Source organism: Oncorhynchus masou, chromosome 31 (genome assembly GCF_036934945.1).
Source record: "Oncorhynchus masou masou isolate Uvic2021 chromosome 31, UVic_Omas_1.1, whole genome shotgun sequence".
Classification (NCBI taxonomy): domain Eukaryota; kingdom Metazoa; phylum Chordata; class Actinopteri; order Salmoniformes; family Salmonidae; genus Oncorhynchus; species Oncorhynchus masou.
Window position 1 is genome coordinate 42325484 of NC_088242.1, and position 9853 is coordinate 42335336.

The window sequence follows — 9853 nt, forward strand, 5'->3', positions numbered from 1 at the left end:
TCCTTACATTGTGAAAGAAAGCTTTGACGTTATTTTTGTACAACGTGGTGTCATTTCCAAAATGTCTGGGTCCCAAGTAGTGATCGGTATTCCGATTATTTTCAGTGAACCGTTTTTTTCGGCTCAGCTCACCAAAAAGAGCCGGCTCTTTTGGCTCTCAAAGGGGTCTATATAACGGGTCTTTTTTCAAGTCAAACAGTTTGCGATAGTTTGACTATGATTGGTGTTAAAACAATTCTAATTAAATTATTAAGTGAAATCATACTCTAACTTAACGACAAAGTATTTAAAAATGCTTTGGTTTGTTATGAAAAATAATACTATTAAACATTTGCATTTAAAGCATAACTTTTTAATGTATATAGACAAAGTTCATATAAATCTAACCATTCAAAAGGGATTACAATCTGAACAACAAAATAGAATATTGCACCATATCAAAGAAAAATAAATAACAATTTGCAAATCTGCAGCATCCCACAAATTGAAGTAAATGTAAGAAGGATTATATTACACATGTGCATTTAAAGTATAACTTTTTTAATGTATGTAAACAAAGTGCATATAAATATAACAATTCAAAATGAATACAATCTGAACAACATAAAAGCACCATGTCAAAGAAAAATAAATAACAATCTGAAATACTGCAGCATCCCACTTAAAACATTAAACTGGTCCCTCTTTTGTCTCTCTTCTTTATTGCCATGTTATAACAAGCAGCACACAGCAATACTGACCATATTTTGCTTTTATGAGAGATTTGCATTCAGAAATGCAAGCTGCCTCACTTTCGAGGGGCTGATGCGGTTTCTTCTCTCAATAAGTATTTGTCCCGTTTTCAAGAAGACCCTCTCAGAGGGAACGGATGTGGCCACTATGCAGTCTCCCTGTCATGACTTTAGTAAGCCGTGAGTAGACAGAGGCCTTGTTCTTCCATCAGCTCAGAGGATCTGCAGATCTTTGGAGGGGCTCCTTCTCATAGGATCAGACCTCCATTATGGCATCTGCTGATGGATTCCTTCGTGCTGCATCCCCAATTGCTCTCTAGTCAAACAGCAGACGTTTCTGACACTACTGCTGGTGCTTCTGCTCCATCAGATCCCTCTTCTTCCTCTTGCCCTGGTGCCTGAGCCAGCTGACTGTTGGGGCTGTCCCTTCCTGCTGCTGTTATTCTTTGAAGAGCCTCATCAATCGCAGTGGCATCACTGAAGACTAACTTCTTAAACCTGGGGTCAAGTGCAGCGGTTTCTGCAGTCCTTACACAGGAGTATCATTTTTGAGGCTGTCACATAGCTGATGAGAGAGAACAGTAACTTATTAGTTCAGGTTCATGTTTTGTCTACTGATACTACATTCTCATCTACTGCTCATATACAAATATAATACTGGATTGAATAATGATGTAGTAATAACTGCTTACTGTACCTCTCCACTGATCTCCACAGTGACCTGCTCAAAGGGTTCCAGGACTCTGCACATCTCCTCCACCACCTCCCATTCCTCTTGGGTCAGAGCATCAACAGGTGCATTGACAATGGCCAGGGTAGAGATGACATCCTTTGACTCAAGAAACCGCTTCAACATATAAAATGTTGAATTCCACCTTGTAGTGCAGTCTTGTTTAGGCCTCAGCTCAGGAATCCCCATCTGGCGTTGCGTAGACTTTAGTTTTTCAGCACCTACTGCGCTCCTGTGGAAGTATTCCACATCTGCTTTCACTTCGTCCACAGTGGGCTTCATCACCTTCAGAGCATCTCTTACAATCAGGTTGAGTGTGTGGGCAAGACATGGATGATGGGTCCATTTTAAAATGTTCATGGCTTTGGTTATGTTAGCTGCATTGTCGCTAACACAACAGACCACTTTTCCATCTACTTGCCATTCTCTGGCCACTCTCAACAGTTCATCTGCCAAGTTCTCTGAGGTGTGTCTGTCGCTGAACTCAAAGCAGTCCTGAAGACAGCTAGACATCGAAAAATCTTCAATGAAGTGACATGTAACCGACAGGTAAGAAGTGGTTACCCTTGATGTCCAGCAGTCAGTGGTAAGGCAAACTGCAGTAGCTTTTTGGACTCTTTCCCACACTAAAGCCTGTGTGCTCTCGTACAGTTGTGGAATAAGTGATTTTGAAAGGGTTTTCCTGTTTGAAATTATGTACATAGGATTTAGACTATTGCTATAATTTCTAAAACCCCTGTCCTCCACGATCGAAAATGGCTGGAAATCGGTGGCAAACATTTAGGCCAATGCAATATCAATTTGGCCCTGTTTTGCTACAGACATAGACTTTGGCATAAACTGGTCCATAGAAGACTGCGTTGCTGTGGGTCGCGGAGTAGGCCTACTTGACTGAGTGGATACATCTCCACGTGTGGAGGTGCTGGCTCCACCACAATCACGAGCAGTCCTACTTGACTGAGTGGATACATCTCCACGTGTGGAGGTGCTGGCTTCACCACAATCACTAGCAGGCCTACTTGACTGAGTGGATACATCTCCACATGTGGAGGTGCTGGCTCCACCACTATCACTAGCAGGCCTACTTGATTGAGTGGATATACCTCCACATGTGGAACTGCTGGCTTCACCACAATCACTAGCAGGCCTACTTGACTGAGTGGATACATCTCCACGTGTGGAGGTGCTGGCTCCACCACTATAACTAGCAGACCTACTTGATTGAGTGGATATACCTCCACATGTGGAACTGCTGGCTTCACCACTATCACTAACAGGCCTACTTAACTGAGTGGATACATCTCCACGTGTGGAGGTGCTGGCTCCACCACTATCACTAGCAGGCCTACTTGACTGAGTGGATACATCTCCACGTGTGGAGGTGCTGGCTCAACCACTATCACTAGCAGGCCTACTTGACTGAGTGGATACATCTCCACGTGTGGAGGTGCTGGCTCCACCACTATCACTAGCAAGCCTACTTGACTGAGTGGATACATCTCCACGTGTGGAGGTGCTGGCTCCACCACAATCACTAGCAGGCCTACTTGACTGAGTGGATACATCTCCACGTGTGGAGGTGCTGGCTCCACCACTATCACTAGCAGGCCTACTTGACTGAGTGGATACATCTCCACATGTGGAGGTGCTGGCTCCACCACTATCACTAGCAGACCTACTTGACTGAGTGGATACATCTCCACGTGTGGAGGTGCTGGCTCCATCACTATCACTAGCAGGCCTACTTGACTGAGTGGATACATCTCTACGTGTGGAGGTGCTGGCTCCACCACTATCACTAGCAAGCCTACTTGACTGAGTGGATACATCTCTACGTATGGAGGTGCTGGCTCCACCATTATCACTAGCAAGCCTACTTGACTGAGTGGATACATCTCCACGTGTGGAAGTGCTGGCTCCACCACAATCACTAGCAGGCCTACTTGACTGAGTGGATACATCTCCACATGTGGAGGTGCTGGCTCCACCACTATCACTAGCAGGCCTACTTGACTGAGTGGATACATCGCCACGTGTGGAGGTGCTGGCTCAACCACTATCACTAGCAGGCCTACTTCACTGAGTGGATACATCTCCACGTGTGGAGGTGCTTGCTCCACCACTATCACTAGCAGGCCTACTTGACTGAGTGGATATATCTCCACGTGTGGAGGTGCTGGCTCCACCACTATCACTAGCAGGCCCGCTAGTTTCTCGAAGCTCCGCTACAGCTAGCTTCACAGTTGGGTGCACAGTTCACATATGCCGGTGTACGTTGTGCATAGAACCGGCTTTATATGATATTTTGTTTTGGCAAATTCTACACTGTAAGTAATATTGTCTACATTATTAAAATGCATCCAAATGCTCCTGTGCTTCCGACTCATTTTCCAGCTGTTGTTTCCATAGCTGTCCTTCCTCTCTCTCCTCGGTTGCTAAGTGTGTGACTGTGAGTGAGTTGGCTCGACCCTCCCTCACGTATCTTTGGTTGACACCTCGCATCTGACTGACTGAAACAACAGGTGAGGCTGTTATTCTGAGCAGACAGTCAGAAAGAATGTGTGCGCCTGAGCAGTTAGGCCACAGTGTATTATTTTATTTATTTTTTCGTTCTTTTAATTAGTTAATTCTATTCACTTAAATCTTTTGATTATTCATATCTTAATTTAAAAAAATATTTTTATAAAAATATTAGTGTCTTCTGATATGCAAGCCGGCTCCCAACGTTCACCTTCAAGAGCCGGCTTTTAGAGCCGAAACATTCGCGAAAGACCCATCACTAGTCCCAAGGCAAAACCAATTGAGATTCAGGGCGGGTGTTGTACCGAAAATCTCCCCCTGACAGAATTCTCCCCCCTCCCTTCGCGTTCTTCATTGTAGCAACTTGCTTGCTCGTTGAGATTTCTGCTCTTCACTAAATTGTCAGTTTAGCCTATATTTCACTGATCTTAGTAGCAGAAAGCATTTTTTGTCTGCAATTTTCGGTTTGGCTATTTGTTTCAAGTGTATGTGGCGGATCAGGCTTGTATGGCGCTCTGGGAGACCCCCCCCTTCAGCGCATGTAGTTGCCGCCCGTACCTAAATCCGCTACTGATTTTTGTATTAGTCTATAAATAAATCTCTTTGCCAAAATTCGTCATCTCTCCCATGTCTTATCCGCCTAGTATATTTGAAAGTGTAAGGATAATAATTCAGCTATAGTAGTTCTGAAATGTTTATTGCTTGCCAACATTTTACTCCCTCCTCTATGTTTAATATAACACACATACAATAATTATTAATTTTGGTTGGAAGTTTGTTCTATAGAAAGTATTTGACTCAAGCCACAAAATTAAGGAAGATAGAAGGGGGATGGGGGGGGGGGATTCTGGCAGGGGGGAGATTTTTGGCCCAACACATGTTGGCTCTAGCCCCCCAAAAATGTATTTTCCTACGATTTAAATCGCACAAAAACTAGATGTTTTTTAGTGGCCCCCCTCTTGAAAGCAATGTACGTTTTGAATAACATGTTCTGCAATTCTACATAGAGAAATGTTTGCCGTTTTCTGCAGTCCTACATTTTTTCTACGAGGCAGAGTTAATTTGTTGTTTTAAAGAAAATTTCCTGCATTTGTACACATTTTTCCATGATTTATGCCATGTTAATTTGAGTGAGAGTGACTAATGGTACAGACACACAAATAAATCTGACTGATGATAGGTACTTAGCACATTAGGAGGCCATTCCTTCTCTTTCTAGAACAAACATCTCTGCTGTGTACAGAGCTGGTACCGACAAAAACCTGACATTTCTACTTGTAGAATCGCACTGCTCGCCAGTGGATGAGAACTTGATTTTGAGCCAATCAGATAGCCCGAACCTCCATGTGGGGGAGTGCGACAGAAGTGACAATACAAAGGATAAGAGGAAACTTTTCGTCTGTCACAATTTAGCACAGCTCCATGGTCATAATTATGTCTAAAAACACACATATTTCTACAATTTCTCTTCTTAAAATCAGATTTTAAACCCAACCACACTGCTAACCATATGCCTAAACCTAACCTTAAATTAAGACCAAAAACATATTTTCATACATTTTTACAATTTTCATCAGAATTGTTCTAGCGAACTACATTTACATTTACATTTAAGTCACTAAAACATTAAATCTGCATAATCGTGCTGTATGGGGTGGGCCGAAGGCCCATTCCATCGAAGACCTTCACCAAGCTCTGGTCCACCCTCACGTGCCTGAAGGAAGCACTGTGGTCCTCCCGTAACCTGCTGGTAGCGAAAAATGTAGAGACCACCCCCCAGGCAGTGGCCATGGTAGCCACGGAAGCCCTGGGGTGGTACGAAAGGAAGGGGGCCTCGACCCCAAGCGAAGGGTCCCCCACAACATCCTAGGTCCCGGCGGCCACGGCCTGACAGCGCTGCGGCGCCTAGGGCGATGCGCCTAGGGGAGGGATCCCCCCTGGGCCCCGAAGGACGGGACGATGATCCATTCAGAAGAGCAGGATGAGGTGAGCTTGATAAAGACTCACCCCGCTCCTGTACAAGGGACTGAAGACAGCCTTTTAACAAAGTGGCTTTTTAACATGTTTTTCATGTCTTAAAAATGTTTTACCTTTGTTAGATCATTAGTACACATTTTAAATGGCTTTTACAGATTTGATGTTTTTACAAGGAAAGTACTTTTATTCATAGTTGTTTTCATTGGTTTTAACAACATGTACTTTTTAACAAATTTAAATGTAACTTTCAAATGCTGTGTTTTATGCTTTGCTGGCGTTTTTATGTGTATAAATGATGTAAAAAATGTATGAGCTGTTTTTAAAGGAATTGTGCCAATAAAACTTTTCCAAAAGAAAAAAAATTAAATCTGCATAATAATAAAAAAATGTTCTAGAGCAAGTCTTTACATCTAGCTGACGAGTTGTGCTTTAAGAACTATTTTTCTCATTTCATTAGTTTGCTAACTACACTGAACAAAAATATAAAATGCAACATGTAACGTGTTCGTGCCATGTTTCATAAGCTGAAATAAAAGATCCCAGAAATATTCCATACACATAAAAATCCTATTTCTCTCAAATTTTCTGCACACATTTATTTACATCCCTGTGAGTGAACATTTCTCATTTGCCAAAATAATCTATCCACCTGACAGCTGTGGCATATCAAGACGCTGATTAAACAGCATGCTTATTACACTGGTGCACCTTGTGCTGGGGACAATAAAAGGCCACTCTAAAATGTTCTGTGTTGTCACGCAACACAATGCCACAGATGTCTATGTTTTGACCGCGCGTGCAATTAGCACGCTATTTGCAGGAATGTCCACCAGAGCTATTGCATGTTAATATCTCTACCATAAGCCGCCTCCAATGTGATTTTATAGAATTTGGCAGTTCGTCCAGCCGGCCTAACAACCGCAGACCATGTGTATGGCTTTGTGTGGGTGAGCGGTTTGAAGATGTCAACGTTGTGAACAGAGTGCCCTATAGTAGCATTGGGGTTATGATATGGGCAGGCATTAGCTATGGACAAAAAAAAACACAATTGCATTTTATCGATGGCAGTTTGAGTGCACAGAAATACCGTGACGAGATCCTGAGGCCCATTGTCATGCCATTCATCCACTGACATCACCTCATGTTCCAGCATGAAAATGCACGGCCCCATGTCGCAAGGATCTTTACACAATTCCTGGAAACAGAAAATGTCCCAGTTCTTCCATGGCCTGCATGCTCACCAGACATGTCACCCATTGAGCATGTTTGGGATGCTCTGGATCAACGTGTATGATAGCATGTTCCAGCTCCTGCCAATATCCAGCAACTTTGCACAGTCATTCAGTTTAGTTAACTTCAGCTTGCCAACTGAGCCAGGCAATCACACACATTTCATATGAAACTAATGGGGTGGTAAGTCCAGCACAATACACACAACACTAAATGCTTTCCCAAGCTACATAACTAGCAAAATGATGAATAAATAATTTAATTCACTCCCCCACACTGCCAGTGCCAGTTTGCTTGCTAGCACAACATAGCTAGCCAGTTACTCCACAGACTCTTGACAGCGAACAGGCAGTGGTTTCATACAAATTCAAATCCATTGTTATTTAAATATAATGTTGCTAGCTATGCTAGTTATTTTTGTTGTGGCCATCTGGTTAGTGTCAACAAAGGTTCAGTACAAATTCTAGCTAGCTTAAAACAACATTAGCACAGCTTACTAGTTAGCTTACATTAGCTACAGCAGGCACAAGTGGTGTAAAGCACTTAAGTAAAAATACTTTAAAGTACTACTTAAGTCGTTTTTTGGGGTATCTGTACTTTACTTTTTATATTTTTGACTACTTTTACTTCACTACTTTCCTTAAGAAAATATTATATTTTTTACTCCATACATTTTCCTTAACACCCAAAAGTACTCATTACATTTTGAATTCTTAGCAGGACAGGAAAATTGTCCAATTCACCCTCTTATCAAGAGAAGATCACTGGTCATCCCTACTGCATCTGAAACAAGAAAATAGTGCTGTCTGTTTGCTTAATATAATGAATTTAAAATTATTTATACTTTTACTTTTGATACTTAAATATATTTAGTAATTACATGTACTTTTTATACTGAAGTATATTTTAAACCAAATACTTTTAGACTTTTACTCAAGTACAATTTTACTGGGTAGCTTTCACTTCAGTCATTTTCCAATAAGGTATATTTACTTTTACTCAAGTATGACAATTGGGTACTTTTTCCACCACCGACTACCACCTTGTGGCCTGGTGTGTTTAAACGAAGCAAATTGGGGGGCAAACCTGTTCTATGTTAACAACAAAAGTGAACAGTTGACAGTCAGATTTCTCAGTGTCTGACCCTAAACAAAATCAATGGGTGCCCCCTGGAGGTTACAGTCCCTGGGCATGTGCCCCGAGTAGCCGGTACAAGTTAGGTAAATTAATCTAGTGATTTATCTAATCTAAAAATTGTTAGCTGACACGGCTAATTGAGTGACTGACAAATTACAACTCCTGACTCCTGGCAGTCTATGGGTAAAAGAGATAGTTGATGGGGGGGTACCACAGGGTTAAATTCTCAGGTAATTCTAACAGTTTTTTCTCTGTACATATCAACAATGTCGCTCTTGCTGCTGGTGATTCTCTGATCCACCTCTATACAGACGGCACCGATCTGTATACATCTGGCCCCTCTTTGGACACTGTGTTAACCTCCAAACGAGCTTCAATGCCATACAACTCTCCTTCCGTGGCCTCCAATGCTCTTAAACGCTAGTAAAACCAAACACATGCTTTTCAACCGTTGGTCTCCCCTTGTGAATGAATGGATTTGTATCAAGATCCAAGTAGTCACAAATGTTGACATTTGGCAAATAACACTACCGCACCCGACACTACAATATTTAAATGAATATTTATTTCCTTATCTCACCGCCCAACTAGCATCACTACTCTGGACGGTTCTGACTTAGAATATGTGGACAACTACGAATACCTAGGTGTCTGGCTAGACTGTAAATTCTCCTTCCAGACCCATATTAATCAAAAATGTAATCTAGAATTGGCTTCCTATTTCGCAACAAAGCCTCCTTCACCCACGCCACCAAACATACCCTCGTATAACTGACTATCCTACCGATCCTGGACTTCGGCGATGTCATTTACAAAATAGCTTCCAACACTCTACACAGCAAACTGGATGCAGTCTATCACAGTGCCATCCATTTTGTCTCCAAAGCCCCTTATACCATCCACCACTGCGACCTGTATGCTCTAGTCAGCTGGCCCTCGTTACATATTTGGCGCCAGACCCACTGGCTCCAGGTCATATAAGTCTTTGCGAGGTAAAGCTCCACTTTAGCTCACTGGTCACGATAACAACACCTCCAGCAGGTATTTCTCACTGGTCATCCCCAAAGCCAACACCTACTTTGGCTGCCTTTCCTCTGCTGCCAATGACCTGAACGAATTGCAAAAATCGCTGAAGCTGGAGACATATTTCCCTCACTAACTCTAAACATCAGCTATCTGAGCAGCTAACCGATCGCTACAGCTGTACATAGCCCATCTGTAAATAGCCCACCCAATCCATCTACCTCATCCCCATAGTTAATTTACTTTTCTGCTCTTTTGCACACCAGTATTTCTACTTGCACCTCCCCATCTGCTCATCTATCACTCCAGTGTTAATTTGCTAAATTGTAATTACTTCACTACTATGGCCTTACCTCCTCACGCCATTTGCACACTGTATATAGACCTGATTTTTTTCTATTGGGTTATTGACTGCACGCTTGTTTATTCCATGGGTAACTCTGTTGTTTGTGTTGCACTGCTTACTTCATCTAGGCCAGGTCGCAGTTGTAAATGAGAAATTGTT